General features: G+C 42.0%; 1 long non-coding RNA gene across 2 annotated transcripts in view; it reads right to left on the bottom strand.

The window, feature by feature from the left end:
* Nucleotides 1–19,364, bottom strand: part of LOC132425479 (uncharacterized) — a 53,545-nt gene extending 34,181 nt beyond the window's left edge. For both annotated transcript variants that reach the window (XR_009519446.1, XR_009519445.1), the window contains exons 1-3: nt 19,240–19,364; nt 17,023–17,186; nt 11,224–11,320 (exon numbers count right to left, since the gene is read on the bottom strand). This is a non-coding gene — a long non-coding RNA (uncharacterized lncRNA). The remainder of the gene's footprint in view (nt 1–11,223; nt 11,321–17,022; nt 17,187–19,239) is intronic.
* Between the last annotated feature and the right edge of the window lie 436 nt (nt 19,365–19,800).

The raw sequence follows: 19,800 nt of genomic DNA, 5'->3' as shown, positions 1-19,800 counted from the left end.
TTTTTTTATGTGCTTCCCACTCTCCAATTTATACTTCTAACCCTATCCTCCCCCCTGAACTCCAGGCTCATGTATCCAACAGTCTATTAGACTTCTCTACTAGGCATCTGACAGACTTAATTCCAAAGCCAAATTCTGGCTCCCCTATCTCCAAACCTGTACCTCCAACAGGTTTCCCCATCTTAGTAAACAACAGGTCTATTCCTCCAGCTGCTCCGACCCAAGACCTTGACTCATCTTTGCTTCTTTCTTTCCAGACTCACATTCCCTTCATCAGAAAATCTTGCCAGTTATTCCTTCAAAAAATTTAGAATCTGGTAAATCCTTAGTCTAAGTTACCATCATCTCTTGCTTAGATTATCGAATCCTGTTTTCATACTTCCATTTTTGCCCTATTCAATTTATTTTAAAAGCAGCAGCCAGAAGGATCCTGTCCCACTTCTACTGAAAACCCTCCACAAGCTTCCCACCTCCTTCAGGGTAAAATCCAAAGTCCTTGTGGTGACCCACAAAGCCCCACAAGGTCTGCACCGCCTCTGCTTCCGGATTCCCTCTGACCTCACTGCCTACCATTTTCCCTGAGCCCTCTCTGGACACCCCTTTTCTTTCTTTTTTTTTTTTTTTAATTTATTTATTTAGTTTTGGCTGTGTTGGGTCTTCGTTTCTGTGCGAGGGCTTTCTCTAGTTGTGGCAACTGGGGGCCACTCTTCATCACGGTACGCGGGCCTCTCACTATCGCGGCCTCTCTTGTTGCGGAGCACAGGCTCCAGACCCGCAGGCTCAGTAGTTGTGGCTCACGGGCCTAGTTGCTCCGCAGCATGTGGGATCTTCCCAGACCAGGGCTCGAACCCATGTCCCCTGCATTAGCAGGCAGATTCTCAACCACTGCTCCACCAGGGAAGCCCCGCCCCTTTTGTCTTGGACTTGCTTCCTTCAGTCAGCCTCAGGGCTCACTCCCTCACTTCTGCTCCAACTCCACTTCCTCAGAGATACTACTCCTTTCCATCTCCTAGAGCCCTCTATATTTCTCTTCCTAGCAGGTCTCACTAGTTGGTAGATTATACAACACATTAATTTTATTGTCTGGCCCACCCCAGTAGATTGTAGGTTCTGGGAGAGCAATAGCTTGTTTGATTTCTTTGTCCTCAGCCCCTAGAACAGTGGCTGCAATAAGATAAATCCTCAATAGATTTTTGTTGAGTGCATGAATAAATAGCAAGTCTTTTGTAAATCCTAGGGTATAGGAGGGGAAATGTAGATAAAAAATGCTTAAGACCTATGTACACAATGGGATATTACTGAGCCATAAAAAAGAATGAAATCTTGCTGTTTGCAACAACATGGATGGACCTAGAGGGTATTGTGCTAAGTGAAATAAATCAGACAGAGAAAGACAAATATTGCATGATTTCACTTGTATGTGGAATCTAAAAAACAAAACAAGCAAAACAGATACAGACTCATAGATACAGAGAAACTGGTGGTCGCTAGAGGGAAAGGTACATCGAAATAGGTGAAAGAGATCCAGAGGTACAAACTTCCAGTTATAAAATAAACAAGTCATGGGGATGTAATATATAGCCCAGAGAATATAGTCAATAATATTGTAATAATATTGTATGGTGACTGATGGTTACTAGACTCATCCTGGTGATCAATTTCTAATGTATATAAATGTCAAATCACTATGTTGCACACCTGAAACTAATATATTATACGTCAACTATACTTCCATTTAAAAATTTAAAATAAAAAATAGAAGTCAAAAAATTGTTTAAAAACAAATGACTAAGACTTTTGGAAGCTCCCCGTTTGGTACCCTTCCCCACAGCATAGGGTATATACCTTTGTAGGTCACAACAAATAGTTTTAACCAGAAAAGTGTAATCAAGCATACCAAAAACTGGTTTTATTGCTTTTTTTTGGGTTTTTTTTTTTTTTTGGTTTTATTGCTTTTGCTGGTCTGAACATAGGATATTAACTTGTTTTGGAGATTTGACACAGATCCATTTGCTATAGCAAATTCAGACGTAAACACCCTAATCCACGTATATTTTCTTCTCCCCTGTGAAGTCCCACGCGGCCAGGTCTGGACTCACAGACAAGACACCAAGAGTTTCCTAGATGCCTGAGTGCCACCATCCACCCCCCTCAAAAGTCCCCCCTACCCTCGTTCAGCAGAACCTGAAATTACACAATTTACAATTCATTGACCTCTGATAAAAGCAAGTCACGCCCCAAGGAGAGCTGCAAACAAAAGCGTTCCTGAGCCAGATTCCTTGTTGACACTGGTCTCTGGTTACACCCCAGGCATAAAAACGGCGGAAATTCGGTCTTCAAAGCTAGTGCATCCCCACTTTTGTCTGTCCCCAGCGGAATCCCTTCCCCCACTCCATCCTCCCCATGAGGCACACTCTGGGAGTTCAAAAACACAAATGCTGCCGGGGATTTTCAGGTTACACAGGATAGATGATAGATAGATAGACAGATGATAGATAGATCGATCCAAAGTAACTTATAGGTCCCGGCTCATGTTACTTGCCTTGGCAAGGGTTTAAAGCCTTAAACAATTCCTCTCAAGTATGCCCTGCTGTGAATCCCCTTTCCTGTTCATAAACCTTTCTTGGCCCAGACCCCAGGAGTCACCTTTCAGAAGAATCTGGCCACTCCCAGCACGCCCTCTTTCAGTCTCCTCACAAAGCAGAGACTTTTCCCAAGGAGCCAGGTCCACCCCATAGGGGCAAGGCCACAAGGCTGACATCTCACGGGTAATTACCTTGTCCCCAGAATTCCAGAGAGGGCTCTCCTCGGACCCTTCTCAGTGTCCTGGACTGTGAGTCTCCTGTTTGCTTGGGGCTGGGTCAGGGGCCTGGATGAAGCACCACCCTCATTACACACCATCAGCAGATTTCACTCATCAACCCTGACTTCTGTTCTCTTGGCCTCACCCACCTTCGCAACACAGTGTCACAGAGCCAGAGACCAGGGGTAAGATACAGTGGTACTCGTTACTCACAATTTGGGCTGGTTTGGTCCATCTATGCTAACCAAACGAATCATTTTTACAGAAGCCCAGAAAGTGGAGGCCAACGTGCTAAAGGGCAAAGAGCCTGTTAGGGTCAGAGATGCGGCAGGAATCCCCACCTTACAGACCCAGACCAGGTTCCTCCTGTGGCACCAGCCTCTTCACTTACATTCTTCAGAGTTTCTCTCTTCCTGTTCCTCTCTCTCGTCCTACTATTGAAACTTCCTTAGGGAGTTTTTTCTTCCAGAGTTTCCATCCAAACCCAGCCCACAGGCACATCTCAGTAACTTCCCCTTGTCCTACTTAAAAGTGCACAGCTCTGCTCCCCCAGCATCCTCAGCCCACTTGTTGGGCTCAGAGCCTCCACTGCTCCCTTCTTGCCTTCATACACATTCTGTCGTAAAGAATTTTGGAGTTCTTAAAGCATGTTTATGCACCTCACTGATGATGGGGAAGTGGGTTCTTTTCTTCATTTTCACAGGTGCTGGGGTTGAGATGCCAAGTAAGGGTCTTGTCCACAACCACCCAGTGGGTGAGTCACAGAGCCCAGGGGTAGGGTCTTCATTCCCCATCTCCTCTTCTAAAGGTCTTTCACGTTCCATCTTGTCTCCCTCCATGGAGTGGTTCCCAGGACACCATCCTCACCCAACATTTTCCTGTACACACATTCACTCCCCCGGACTCTGTCACCTGTCAGCTTCCAAGTTTCCAAATGTGTATATTTCTATTATTTCCTAGACATCTCCACACTTGGATGACACTCCAGGAGCCCTACGCTTCCCTAAGTACGCCTACCTCACTTACCATAGCATGCTGTCAGCTTAAGGGTTAAGAGTCTGAAATCAGACAGACCCTTATCCGTGTTCCGGCTCTGCTTCTTACCTTCAGTGTGACGTTAGTCAAGTTATTTAACCTCTGAGAGCCTCAGTCCCTTCATTTGTACATTGAGAGTATGACTATTTATCTCATGGGGCAACTGTGAAGATTAAATAAGGATATGGTGGCACATGGTAAGGACGCAGTTAAACAGTAACTATCATCTTCATCATCATCATCAGTATCTCTTACCTGAGATGGCAGGAGTCTCCTCATTATTCTCTTGCCCCCAAGTGTGCTACACCCCAGCTCCCCTCTACACCTCTACCATCACCTCCAGCACCCCACCCCATGTCCAGGCTGTCTACAGGTTACCTTTCACAAATACATATGCCTAGAAGAAAAATTAAGGAAATTTTAAGGAAATGTTTGCTTCCATACAAATACAAGCAAAAGAATAAAAATTAATTAATTTTAAAAACTGAAATTTCACTACACACTCCCACTCCTCACCTCCCATCTCCCACCCCACCCCACCCCCCCAAAAAAACCATCTGTAAATTCTGACCAGATTTTTCATTAGGAAACATATCACTCCCCAGATAAAAATGAAACAATCTCCCACCACACCTTCAAGAAACAGACTGGGCTCTAGCTCTATCGAGCCGCTCAGTAGTCCCCAAACAGCAGACCCTTGCTGAAGAGGTTAAGAACCTGGGCTCTGGGGTTCAGATCCTGGCTCTCCCACTCTCTAGCGTGCAGCTGTGGGCAAGCAGCATAACCTTGCTCTGCTTCAATTTTCTCTTGATTAAAATAGGGATAAAATCTGCCCCAAAACTTTCATGTGAGAATTCAATGAGATAATCCATGAAAAATAGTTGGCAGGGGGCTGCACACAATAAACTCTCAACAAGTACTAGGCACTCTTACTATTATTAGGGTTCATATGCCTTTGCCCTTTGTCTGTGCTAGTTCCACAGGATCCCATCGCCACCACTAGCTCCTCACTTCCTGTTTGTCTAGGCATCTGCAAGACACCTCCTCCGTGAAGCCCTTCTGGATTGATGCTTCTGAATTCCCTTTGTGGCAGGTACATATCCTTTTCTCTATAGCCCTTTTCACTCTGGCCTATCTGCATTTTTTTGCCTAGAGGTCTCCTTTACTACGTCACAAGCATCTTGAAGAAGACAGGTTTCTTGCCCATTGCAAGAGAGAAGCTGAGAAGAGAGGAAGAAGATGGTGGGGGGAAGAGGGAAAGTGGGAAGTAATGCTGATGCCTGAGCTGTAAACTCTCCAAATTTTAATGGTTTACCTTAACCAAAACTTATAATGTTAAATAGCATTATATTGACCCATAGATTCTCAGTATTATCCTCCCAATGAACATTTTTAAATATTTAAGAACCCCCATTTACGTCATATCACATCTGCCTCCAACTCCACCCCTCAGACTAGAATCCATTTGAGGGAGGGTGCCATTTTGGTGCCACTCTTTCCTAACATTCTCTTTTTAAATGGTTCTTGTAAAAGAAATCGGAAATTGTTATGAATTTATCATATCTGTTCTTTATCCAAAGATCCTGGTCTAACAGCAAGCTGCTTTGCCTTGGAAGAATATGCTGTGCAGGGGGAAGAACCACAGGAGCCAAGGCTCTGAGAGCCGTAAATGCACAAACCTGCACCGAGCCTCTGTGAGACTCATAACACACACTCACAACAGATATTCTGGCCCCAAAGACCAAGACGTTTTATTTGCCATTATATATGTTCTTTCCAGGAATTAAATGCCTCATGGCAAATGAGAAAGAAATAGTTTTCCCACATCACCATCTTCTCCTCTCAACATCTCCACCAAATTCATACTTTCCACGTATCTATTAAAAACTGGGGCTATGGGGACTTCCCTGGTGATCCAGTGGTTGAGAATCTGCCTTTCAGTGCAGGGGACACGGGTTCGATCCCTGGTCAGAGCACTAAGATCCCACATGCAACTAAGCCTGTGTGCTGCAACTACTGAGCCCCGCATTCTGGAGCCCATGCGCCACAACTAGAAAGAAGCCCACACGTTGCAACCAAGAGTCCGCTTGCCGCAATGAAAGCCCCCGCATGCCACAACGAAGATCCTGCGTGCCACAACTAAGACCCAACAAAGCCAAATTAATTAATTAATTAATTTTTTAAAATGTTCATTTAAAAAAGCATGGGGCTATAGTTTATGCAAACAGTCCAAAGCAAATGAGGAAAGCTCAACATCTCCTGGAAATGATACTTCTGCATTTTACAAAAAAATAAACACATCTCATATCTTCCTTTGTTTGTCATGGCACCAAAGAAAGAGAGAGAGAGAGAGAAAGTCTAGATTCTGTTCATTTCAATCTGGAATGCAAATGACAGACACCAGCCTTCCCATCTCACAATGAATGCCTTGGAGAATGGTGATGTGCCAGGGGTGGGGGAAGAGCTGTTTTTAAAGAACCAAAGCAAAACTGCAGAAACTGGAACGCCCAAATGTTTGCAGTGTCTAAACTGGCCAAGAAACTGGTGTGAAAGCCCATAGCCCAAGCTTGCAGGTACCTGAGTGGCCCGGAAGTGCAGAGCTCTCTGGGCTGAATACTGTGAACTGTAGGTGCAGGTTACAGATGGGAGGTTTGGTTCTGGGAACATGCCAAGTACATAACAAAACTCAATTGAAGGGAGCCAAGTATAAGATCATAACCCGAACTTGAATATATATAAAAGGAGAATTGTCATATTTTTCTTTAAGAGTTAATTTAAATACTGAGTAGGAGAAGGTAGCACCATATTTACTTTTCACTGAGTACATTTTCATGATAGGGTCAGCCCTACAGAAACAAAATTCTCCTGCATGTCATTTAGTTCTCCAAGCATTATATCAGACTCAGTCCTAGCTTCATCAAAATAAAAACAGTTTAACTTTGTTTAAAGAATGTTTATAGAAACTTGTATATTTAAAGTCCAAGTGTAAAATGAAGCAGCCAGGAATATCCTAACACTAAAACAACACAGTTCTAACTTAGATCACAGTTTTGCCTATTTTAATCTCCAGATTGACTTATACTGGTGGAATGGATTGGGAAAGATGAGAAAGGAATGAATATTGATGAATGAATGATGAATATATATATTTTTTAATATTATCTCATTTAAGCCTGAATATTTTTTAAGCCTTTACAAAATGCTAGGCTCTGTTGAGATTCCTTACAAACATCTCTGATCCTTACAACAGTCCCATGAGATAGGTATTACTACTCCTATCTTACTGATGAGGATACTGAAGCTCAGAGAAGCTAAGTAACTTACCCAAGATCACACAGCCAGTGAATGGCAGAGACAAAATTCAAATTTTTATACTTAGGATTTTTCCTTGCCACATTTAATAAGAGCCTTTATATATATCACTGGGTATTACAGAAAGTATGATGCAGACATTGGTATTAATGAAACTTCTTAAAGTGAAGTGATTTGGGATCAGATTTTACTACTCATTAGAGAGGAATTTCTCGGAAAGTGTTTATGTATTGTATTTTTTAACATGTCAAAATTTGAACTTGGGGGCTTCCCTGGTGGTGCAGTGGTTGAGAATCTGCCTGCTAATGCAGGGGACACGGGTTCGAGCCCTGGTCTGGGAAGATCCCACATGCCGCGGAGCGACTAAGCCCGTGAGCCACAACTACTGAGCCTGCGCGTCTAGAGCCTGTGCTCTGCAACAAGAGGGGCCGCAACAGTGAGAGGCCCGCGCACCGCGATGAAGAGTGGCCCCCACTTGCCACAACTAGAGAAAGCCCTCGCACAGAAACGAAGACCCAACACAGCAAAAATAAATTAATAAATTAATAAACTCCTACCCCCAACATAAAAAAAAAAAAATTTGAACTTGGGATTTATACTCCAATTTGCAATACTTTAAAAATATTATCTCCTCTAATTTAGAGATCTTTTCACGTTTTCCTTTTTTATTTTATTTTTTTGATGTAGTTCTGGAATTATAAGTGAAAAAAGAAATCCTAATTTAGCATGTTCTCTGCACTTCCAATTTTTTTAGCCATTACTAGTAGCTCCTATATACACAGACACGTGAGAAATCTCTAAAGTAAATTTTCAGTTTTGAAAACAACAGCTAATCACATCAAAGAAAAGTAGGCACTGGAAGACACTTTCTAGAAAACAGTATTAATATATAATTATTTTAGGAGAAACTATGACTCTGTTAACACCCCCCCCCCAAATTAAATGACCTAATCAGATCACTTAGAGAAATAAGTGCTTTTCCCTGCCCTACCCTCAACTCATATTGCTATTTAACTTGCTTTTAAACAAACAAGAATTTTTAAACACTTTCTATCCTTTAAACAAATGTTCTTTGCTTGGCTAAATGACAATGTTCCAGAAATGCCTACCACAGAAGCATAAAAAACCCTTGGCAACATTCCAGAAGAAATTCACCCTGCATAATGTGTTCCAGCAAACGCTCAATAGCTTTTCTGGTGAACCTGCTAGTTCTGTGTGCACTTGAACAGGATCTGAAAAGAACAAAAGAAAAAACTGATAGACATTTTCCTTTTTGTTAGTCTGGTGAAGTAGCCCTCAGCTCGAACGAGCAAACTTTCCAAACTTGGAAAAATGAAGGCATGTATGGCTAACCTAAACCCGGCCCTGGGCTCTGATGTAAACTTTGTTTTACTACATTTGATTCCCTGAAATTCAAGTATGATTATATTGTCTGTCTTTTTATCTAATAAAATGTGCATTAGCATTTGATTCTCTTTGGAGTGTAGTATTTGTTTATATGAATGTATTCATTCAAATGATTAGTAGTGCTGTCATAATGAGAATGCTTTAGATTAGACATAAACTCTCGATATAATATTAAAAAGAGGGAGACTAGAGGGACAAACCTCTTCAGAACGTTTCAGAAGTGTGTTCATAATTGGCTAAGGCTATCAACTTCTCCAGATACTTATGAGAATTTCACCAAGTGCAAAAACTTAAAGATGAAATCCATTTCCCTTTTATAAAGTGAAATAGATGCAAGTTTTAATATTTTATGCCCCTTTGCAACTTTTTCTTGGGGTGAACATTTCCTACTTAAGAAGTCAAATGGTTGGACATTTTACAGTCTATGAAACTGTACCGACGATACATTTAACCCCAATTCTCTTTGAACATGGGGGGAGGCACTGTTGGGCTGGGCTGACACAGTGTGTACTGAAAGCCCGTTTGACCTTAAATGCCCTGACGGGGCCAGGGGAGGATGATTGGAAAGGTGAAATTTTCTCCATTTGATGTTCTAGGACACATGCATAGAGCTGAAACTCAACCCATTTTGCAGGTGAGACCTATAGATACAAATGCCAGGCCTGGGGGAAAACTCGAACCCTGGGGAAGGACTGAAGGCACTAGAGCTTGCCTTCACACGCCTCCCACTATCATTCCATCAGCCTGCTTCACGCAGAGCCTTTCTCTGGTTCCCCGGAGCCACTTGGAGGAGTGCAGCAGGAGGACCATTGGCCCAGGATTTAAAATATAGACTTTTGATGTTATCACAGAGATACCCTGATAGGATTGAAGAGAAAGGACTCATTGAACAACTTTAATGGCTAAATATAAACATTTTAAATGTACTGTGCTGATTGTAACATTCTTCTGGCATTTCTTCATTTATTACTGTGCTGGAAGCCTCAAAATAATGGAAGAGACCCAGCTCTCGGGACCTCTGAGAGGCCCTGGCTACCAGGAAGACATGTGGTGTATTAAGAGAAGGCAAGATATTTACAAAACCGTCAACTGCTTTCTGCAGAAGAAAGCTGGGCCTCTAGACTCCCAGTCAGCAGAGTAAATTACGAAATGCAAAATCAGCACAAAACACATGGAAACTAAAGAGATTTTTGACTGACATCCTTATCCTGATCTCCTCTCCATCCTCAAAAAGTAACCATGATTATGAGTCAAGGTGTTTCCTTCCAAATCTTTAAAAAGAAATACACACACACACACACACACACACACACACACACACACACCACACACACGCACAGAATAAATGATGTTATTTTATGTGTTTTTCTTAAATATTTGGTATAATGCTATACATATCCTAAAAATTGCTTTATTTATTTAACAGTATTTTGAAACGTATACATGTGGCTTCATATAGATTTATTTCAATACTTTTGGCTGCTGAATAGTACTCCATGGTTCGAAACCACCACTTTTATTTACCCATTTCCCTATTGAAGTACTTTCAGTATTTGTCTGTTGCTGATCTAATGCATTCTTCCAGCCTACTTAAGCCTTCCCTTCTCAGAAGTCTGACTGTACTTTATTCTCCTTAGTTTGTTCCACGTATGTGAGGTCTGTCTCCCAGACTAGAAAGTAAACTTCTAGAGAGCAACTTCTATGGCCAGTATCTAATAGAATCATTGCATCTATGTAATAATTTGACAAATGATAAACTTTGGCCTTTTGACTCTCTCAGAAAGCTTAATAGAAGCTTTGGACTCACAGAGGCTCAAAAAATTCTATTTATTTATTTCCACTTGTTCTTAAAACAGAAATTCTGTATTTTCAAAACAGGTTCAGCTAAAATTCACTTCCTTTCCTAATCTATATTTGTGGTGGTCAACATCTCCTTAAGATGTTCCAAATCCTAACACTGGTGATAAAGTTTGTTTCTTTTAAAGATGAGAGTGTGTCTGTGTGTGTGTGTGTGTGTGTGTGTGTGTGTGTGTGTACGCACATGTGAGAGAGTAGAGAAGAAGGAGTGGGAGGGGAAGGGGGAGGGGGAGGAGGAGGGGAGGAGGAGGGGGAGGAGGGGAGGAGGAGGAGGAAGGGGAGAAGGAGGGGGAGGAGGAGGGGGAGAAGGGGAGGAGGAGAAGGGGAGGAGGAGGAAGGGGAGGAGGAAGGGGAGGAGGAGGGGAGGAGGAGGAGGGGAGGAGGAGGAGGGGAGGAGGAGGAGGGGAGGAGGAGGAGGGGAGGAGGAGGAGGGGAGGAGGAGGAAGAGGAGGAGGAGGGCAAGGAAGAAAAGGAGGAAGAGACTGAAAGGATCCCAAACCAACCTTGGGGCGTGGCCCTGTGGCCCCTGCTGGCCCAGAGGCAAAGCCAGGCACAAAGGACTGATTCTCTTTGCAAATGAAATCTGGATAACAAGTACTTTTCCTTCTTTTCCTTTAAAAATCTTACCCTGCCACTTTTACTTTACACTTCCAAGTTGCTGTTGTCAAAATCAGTTTTCATTTCTTTCTCTGGAAACGCTATTCTCTGACTCTTTAGTCTTCCTAAAGAAATTTTTTTTAATTGTTTTTAATTGTTAATGCTCTTTCTAGGGACAATGAAGAAAGTGCAAAGTCTTCACATCCACTCACCAGAAACCCTCCAGACCGTTCAACCAGACTCCGGATCATGTCATGAAGAGCTGCTTGGAAACTGTGAAGATCTTGCCAAAGAGACTCATCCGTTGCGCTGTTTGTTAGAGGAAAGGAGAAGATGCGGACCTATTAGAGCTATGGAAGCAAACAGGTATTCGGGGATATCTCTGTGTTTGTGTTAGACCATGTTTTCATCTTGTGAAACCATTTTAATTCCTTCCTAGTCTAAGACACATTCGGCAGCAGTTCTTGGCTTTTTTGAGTCTGATCCCTTTGCTTTGGCCAGGTCCCCACCCCGCCCCCGCCTCCCAAAATGCACATAGGCTGATATACATGCAATTCTGCAAAGAATTTCAAGGACTTCAAAAATCCCCCGAGACTAGAGGAGTCCAGGTTAAAAAGATCTAAAGTAAGGAGAAGTAGCCAAGAATCCAGATGTTGGCAGAAACAATAAAAGCGACACGCACTCTATGCAAGATAGTAGCTACAAAACAAAAGCAATGTCCATATTTGGGTTTTGGAGCATATTTGGGTTTGATCCTGAGTTGGTCTTTTCAGACACGCCCATATCCACTACGGATAGCAAGAGGAACAATATGTCATCAACATGCCACCATCTTTGAATACAGAGAATGACTGCATCTGGAAGCTAACATGCTGGACAAGGCACAAGACAATACTGACCATGAGGAGATTGTCTCATTGAAAGTATCTTGACAGTATCTACACCTGTAGCAAGTGCTAGAAAAAAAGTGAATAAATGATCTTGCCCATCAGTGCCCTTCACCTCAGTTTCTTATCACACCCTTGGCATCATTTCTTTCAGTAGCTACCCTATCCTCAAAATCATTCTTAGTCCTATTTCAACTTCAAAGACTTCTTCACATGCCATCTTCCTTAGATCAAATCTATTCCAAACCCTTAGCTATTCCCCAAACCATACACTCATAAGATCACTGTCATCAGAGTAACTTTAACCATTTACAGAGTGGGTCCTCTGTGTCAGCTATGCATGTAGCATTACAAATACGCTATGTGTGTGTCTTATATCCACACAATAACTCTGCTAGGTAGACTGTAGTATTTTCATTTAAAGATGAGAGACTTAAGGCTCAAAGAGAAGTGACTTGCTAAAGGTTGCAGAGCAAGGAACTGGCAGAACTGGGTTTATCCTTAATTCCATTTGACTGCAAACTTTATCTCAGTCTTGTTGGCTGGTGCCACCATCCCATTCTTCCAGAAATTTCTTAAAATTACAGGATTCTCAGTTTAGATGGGTTCTCAGCCTTCTTTGGCTCATAGAAAATTTGAGCAGAAAAAGATGTTAGAGGCAATCTTGTCTGACCTTGACACTTTACAAATAAGGAAACTGACAGTCACCTAGGATGGGTTACTGCTCCAACCACGACCTTCCCTTTTCTAGTTCTCAAGGAGGCAGGAACCACATCCTTTGGGAAGTAATTTCATGCTTCTCCTAGCATAGCTCTAAGTGCAACAAAAGTCTGTATGTGGACATCTGATGACTATTCCACAAGGAGCAGAAACTCAAGCCCAGAACACCTAAAAGAACAGAAAAAAGGAGGGCCAGGGTCAGATGGCATCTACCTCAAAGAGAATAGAACAATCCACGTGTGCCCCTTGCCACTCCCCCCAGAGGAAGCCAAGGATATTGCCTGGTCCTTGAAGCCAGTGTAGCAATGAAAACAAGACATATAAAACCACAGCAAAGGGGGCCCCCAAAACCAACACCTGCATCCCAAAACCACTTCTACAAATAGCAGTGACCTGCAGCCCAATTAAGGAGATAATTTCAAAGCCCTTCTCTTTAAGTCTGTAGTAGCTGGAATGAGCAGGGAGAAGACAAGTCAGTGCTTGAAAGCTTGCCTTTAAGTTTGTTATCAAGAATAACAAGTGATTGCCATATTTCAAATGTGTTTAAAAGTCCTGAATCACATAACTATCCTGCCTTGCATTGTCCTTGAAAAGGCAAAAATAGAAATGGAAGAAATTATCTAAGGGCAATAAAGCAGGGCAACAGAGATTAGGCAGGGGTGTGGGCTGCAATTCACTATTACCGATGCTTATAAACACTTACTGTATGACGGTAGTTGACAAGACCTGTTAAGAACAGAGTAATAAACATGGTTCCAATCTCTCTCCTGGAGAGAGAAATAAAAATAGGCCAAGAGAATAAAGAGTGTAACTGTTTAATAGGCATTTTTATTTTCTAAAGAAGGCAGTTTAGGTGACCCAAATGCTTTTAACATTCATTTTTGTCACTTCATTATATCGTTGGGTTACACCAAAAACACAAAATGCTTTATTTAATATATCACATGAAACAAGAGAGGACACACTGGGTGGGTCAATGACCAAGGCTTGCCTGAATTAGCTTTATGGATTCATTTAACATCTCCAAGCTTCCCTGGGCTATTTTGTAAATAAGTATGATTAAATACAAGGGGCTACTTAAATACTCAATGTAAATATACACACACACATTCACACATATATATGTTGCATATATGGGGACAATTTGCTACATCCAGGTACTAAGCCCGCTGACCAGCTAAATTAATCAGTTTGCTGGGCTCTCAAAGTATAAATCCTGAGCCCTCGCAGGGCACAGGCACTGTTTGCTCAACCCGTAAACACATCATTATTGAACTTGCCTTCTAAAGTAACACCACACCCTGGATATGATGCAAAACCCAGCATTACAAGATAAGCTCTGTCTCAAGTTTCTGCTCGCTGTAGTGTCTGAAGTGTTTGCTCATACGCTCAGGGACCGAAGCAGAAGCAAACAGTCAGGCCAGTATTATAGGGACACCTGTGTTACAAAATTGACTTTATTGTGAAAGCAATGAATAAGTTCAGCAGGACTCCTGTAAGAACGCAGATTCATCCCACATCACGTTGGTCCAACAGGACTTCAACCTTATCGCCGGCCTCCCTCAGCTACCCAGGGCAGTCCCCTTCCCTGGGGTATCAGATCCAAGCTCCAAGTCCCGGCTGCCACACCTCACCTCCTGCTTGTCTTCCGTCTGCGCCCTCACGCAGCTCAGTTAGCCAGGCCTCCAATGAGGAGGCTCAGATGCCCCAATGCTCAGATCTCCAATGAGGTCTCTGCACGGTGCTCTGAACCTGCCTGGACTCATGAGTCTCTTTACCTTTAAAACTCTACAAAAATCACTTCTTTTATGAATCTTTCTCTAATTAGACAGAACACAGTGTCCTGCACGAGAGGCTCTGGCTCAACCTTGCACGGCACTTAGGTATGATTTTTGATACCCTTCCCTCCCCACCAAGATGTGATATAGCTGAGCGATTAAGAGCCAGAACCTGCGAGCCAGACTCCTGATCCGCCACACACTAACTGTGCCTCAATTTCCCTACCTGTAATTCATGGGTAGATATCTAGATGGATAGGTAACCAAAGAGCTTAGAATAGTGCCTGGTATGCAGTAAGTGCTACCACCTAAATGCAAGCATAATAAATGTGATCGTAAATGGTAGCTCCTATCTGCCTTGGTGTTCAGGAGACAACGGGGGGTGTCAGGGCTGCCTCTGGACTGGCCTGTCGAGGATGTGCCTGAAATGGCTGCAGCTGTATTGCCAGCTGTCCCTGTGGAGGGACCGGCCTGGTATGACCAGCTGTTCACAATTTCAAGAGAAAGCAAAATCCACATCTCTGGATTTTAAGTTATTTGTTTACATTGAAACAATTAATGTTTGAGCCAAAGAAAGCACATCTAAAGGCAGATTTAGCCCTTAAGCCACCATTCTGTGACCTCTGACATTTACAAATCTGTAACAGTGTGTGTGTGCATTTTCATTTTTCTGTGTTTATCCTCCATACTTTTTCCTCAATTAAATATCCTAGGGGTAGTAGAAAGCATGTGGAAGGTACTCAATTAAGATCAGCTGACCAATGAAGGCTTATTAATGAACAGACACCAGTGGAACTTTTCTGAAAGGAAACAATGAATCAATTAGTGTCCCCCACGTTCAGTGCCCTCTGTGGCTTCAGTTCTGGTAAACAGGACGAGCCCTAGGGACACAAATATGAACAAGATGTAGTCCCTGATCTTAAGGAATATACAGACTTGTGGAGACACAGCTGTGTAAACAACTGCAATGTTTACAAAACACATGGACACTTCTCATCTCATTTACATTTCAAGAACCCAAGGTAGTTGGTAGAGCAAGTGATTGTATACCCACTGTATAGAAGAGAAACCGAGGTTAAGTGACTTGTCCAAGATCACTCCAGTAGTACATGGAGTTGTAATAAGAGCCCAGTTCTGCTGACTCCAAACCCGGGGCTCTTTCTGCTGTACGCTTACATTCTAGCAATAACATGCCTATTTCCCAGTGCCTGTGACACTGGAAAAATAGGGCTCATGAAGAGGGTTGATATCCAGTGAGCTAGAGGGAGGCATTGATACCATCAGGGAAGGCAGGCTTTGAAAAGCACCTTCTCATTAATTACAATTTACCATCTACCAAAAAAGAATTTGAGGCTACTTTCAACAAAGCATAATGCCACATATATATATATTTTTTTAAGTTTAAAATAACAGAATACTGAAGGGAAACAGAGATGAAATCCCTGTTTCAGAAAATTGAGGGTAAGAATAGGTAGCACGAGTGGGCATAACTCTGAACTTCCTGAGAGAAAAGGCAAACTGGGAAGTGACAAGTTTCTTGTTTATAAAAGGAGGTGGACTAATTTTAATTTTAGCATATATTATCACCATTTGTTCTCTGATTTCTGAATCACACAGCAAAGATCAGTATTCTTATGGAAAACATTGATTTGAAAGTATAGCATTTTACCAAAAAAAAAAGTGAATTTATTATACTTGTAAAGTCTGTGGGTTGATCAGAAGATTTGGAAATTTTGTAACAACATACTCACTAGCACATGATTGCCAACATTTATGGTTTGGCCTGTTCTCTAAAGGAAAATGGGAGAACTGGCATCCAGTTTAGAAGGACTGTGCAGCAGAGTATCAAGACTGTGATGGGGGATTGGGGGTGGGAAGGGTGAGCAAAAGGTTGCCCTCTTCATAAACAGCACACATTTCAAGTTCTTAACTGGGTGAAATACAGGCAAAATGGCGCATCAAACACAAGACGACATTCACCGGCTATGAGGCTATTTCATCATTCATTCACTCATTCAGCAAATAGTTACTGAGGGCCCACAGAGTGGGCATTCAAGCCCTGTCCTTAGGGATGGAGACAGCAGTGAAGAGCACAGACAAAAATGCCTGCCTGCACCAAGCTTCCCCGAGGCAAAGCCTGGCATGTTGCACAAGTTAAAGATGGATGTGTACTTTGTCTATGAGAGAGCTGAGGTTCCCACAGTCACACTGGCATCCAAATCAGCCTCCCTAAAAAGGCGACAGCCCTATATTTCTGCAGACGGTGAAATAGATGCTTGGCTTTTGTCACGGAACTATCTAGAGCATAGGAGCAGCTAAGAAGGGATGTGCAAACACCGATCCTAACGTCCATAAAACAGGGCTGACGCATAGCACAGGGAGATCAGCTCTGTGCTTTGTGACCACCTGGAGGGGTGGGATAGGGAGGGTGGGAGGGAGGGAGACGCAAGAGGGAGGAGATATGGGAACATATGTATAACTGATTCACTTTGTTATAAAGCAGAAACTAACACGTCATTGTAAAACAATTATACTTCAATAAAGATGTAAAAAAATAATAATAAAATAAAATAAAATTTTTAAGCAGAAAAAAAAAAAAAAAACAGGGCTGAAGCCTAGGTCTCACCTTTCGAAGCTCTCAATGGATGGAGGGTGGGTCAACCCTCCTGCTGCAGAAGTAACCGACAAGCGCCTCCTTCAGTCTGCGGAAATGGTCCTCTCCTGTCCTAAAAGTGGCTTTAAGAAGCAGCTGGAAGAAGGGTGAGGGGGAAGCTACAGCAGCCACAGACGCTGTTAGACAAGGTAAAAAAAAAAATAAGGTTTTTTTGAGATCTATGCATGCATTTATTCAACTAATATTTATTAAATCCTCACTACATATGCAAAAAGCACTGTGCTAGGAACTAAGGAAACAGAGATGGGGGTGGAGACATGGCTCCTGCCCTCATGTCTCTTACCTTCTAGAAAGGGAGTCAGACATTGAACAATTAATTAATTAATGAATTAAAAGTAGGACAACTACTAGGAAGAACTGTCAGAGTCTATAAGAACTTTAAAAGGACAAATTAACCTAGTGCCGAAGATAACAGAAACCCTTTACACAATCCCACTCAGTTTCTCTCTTTCTCTCTCTGCCTCTCCCCCATCCCCTCGCCTCCTCTCCCCTTCTCCCTCCTCTCTCAGACACACACATACATGCACACACACTCGTGTGCACACAGGGGCACACACAGGCATACATAGCTGTGATGGAATCAGGCACCTCTTGTCTTCCTCTTTCAGAGAGAGAATTCTGAGCTGCAAATACTAAAGATACTATTCATTCTGGCTTTTAGGCTGCAACCCTGGCAAAAGCCATGGCCAAAATTCTTACTCCGAGCTAAGATGCAGCCAGGTCTAGAGAAAAAAAGGAATATTTCAACTGATTACATCTTCAAATGTTTTCTAGATCTTTGAGTTTATGGTTGTGCGTGTCCTTCTTGATACTTGATTAGAATGTACAGGCCTCAGATGTGAACTTGCAGGAGAACACAGTGTTCAAAATGAAAATGACAGCTTTCCATTGGATTGTGTGCTGTTCTATAGCAGCTCAGCGTCAGGTGCTGAAGTTAAGCTAAACTACATAAAAACAGAAGATGTAAAAGCTAAAGTTAAAAAATTGTAACAGAGTTTCATATACTGAACTTTGATTAGCTATTACATTATAATGTCAGATTTTTCAGTTATATAAGTACAAAATGTTTGTGGTAGATAAAAATTAGAAAATACAGTATCTAGAAGAAGATAAAAATATAGCCCTATTTAATAACCAAAGCACCTTCTGTAAAATGACTAGATCGAAATATTTAACCAATTCTTTATAACTGGACATTTATTTTTTTTCTAATCTTCATTAACACAAATGTTTTAATGAATACCTTTATACATGCATTTCTGCATGCATCTCTCATTATTTTATTATGATAAACTTTTAGAAGTGGAATTTTTTTGCTGGACAGTATTCAGATGTTTAAGATCAGAATTACATCAATAGCCGAATCCAAAGTCTCTTTAAATTCTTTCTTTAAGGTGCTTAGAACACCTTCAAACTTAAGAAGCATCCAAAACTTGAAAGAAAACAGTCTTTATTTCCATATCAAACTCAATATTAATATTACATAGATATAATTTCAAGACTCTGACATTTCTTAAAACCTCACCAAATACTGACAGACAGCAATGTCATATGGTTATAGATACTTCTCAGAGAGCAAGCCTGTTTCTGATTATAACACAACAAATATGTTAACCGATTATTTCATTCCTTAATTTAAAATGCTGAACGGAAAACCAATCACAACAAACATAGCTATAAAATTTTTGAATGTACACAATTGCATTACACACAACAGCAGAAAGATACCAGACTGAAATGTTTATTTCTTGGTTTGGCTGTGAGCAGGGCCACAATCTCTCTGGGTCTTAGTTCTGAGGGGAAAGACACAAGGGCTGGAGTTTCCAGAATTTTTTATTTAATAGAACAATTAAAACTACAAGCATATAATTCATAACTAACCTTAAAATGAGAGGGAGAGATAATCTCAGAATAGGAAATATTATTTAAACTGAATGCATTTAACCTGAATTTTTTTTAATCTGCTCCATTGCTCATATTTTTCTCATTTTTCCTTGGAGTGTGGAAACTTGCACTAGTCTACAGACTCTTAATTGAAAACAACTCCTCTAGATAACTTCTAAGTCCTTTCCGTTTAGAAAGTGCTGTGGTTTTGTGATTCTAAATTTCAATTTAGGCTCCATGTGAAAAAGTAATTCGCAAGAAATTTTAAAATTCAGTGTCTCATACTTCTCTGAGGATCCCGGAAAGGGGGTGTGGGCATTTTACCCTCCGACTTAGTGGGGGCCTCCTGTAGCCAGGCACCGGGAACACAGTGACACAAAGCACAGCTTCTGTCCTCAGGGTGTTCTCACCTAGAAGAAACAGATACTAAAGTGGCAGTAGGGCACAAAAAGTGGTATAATATGGGAGGTATGCCTCAAGACACGGAGCACTTAGCAGCACCCTAACCACTGGGCTGGAGGTGGCTAGGGGGCCAGATCTTCTGGAGAAGGTGATGCTGAAACTGAGTCTTGAAGGACAGGACGTGTGTTAGGCAGCTGAGGATGTCATTACAGGCAAACGATCAGCCTGTGAAAGTGAACGTGTATCAGAAACCATGGAGAATCCCAGGAACTCCACGCCCTGGTGAGTTCCAGTGAGGGCAGAGTCTACGTGTTGGCAGATGGCTGAAGACACTGGGGAGGCTGGCAAGGGGCCAAATCCAGGAAAACCTGCAGTGCTAAGTTAAGGAGTTTGGACTCAATCCCCAACACAATGGGATGTCACAAAAATATCATAATCAGAGGA

This window comes from Delphinus delphis, chromosome 5 (genome assembly GCF_949987515.2).
Source record: "Delphinus delphis chromosome 5, mDelDel1.2, whole genome shotgun sequence".
NCBI lineage: Eukaryota > Metazoa > Chordata > Mammalia > Artiodactyla > Delphinidae > Delphinus > Delphinus delphis.
This window is presented reverse-complemented; position numbering and strand designations above follow the sequence as displayed.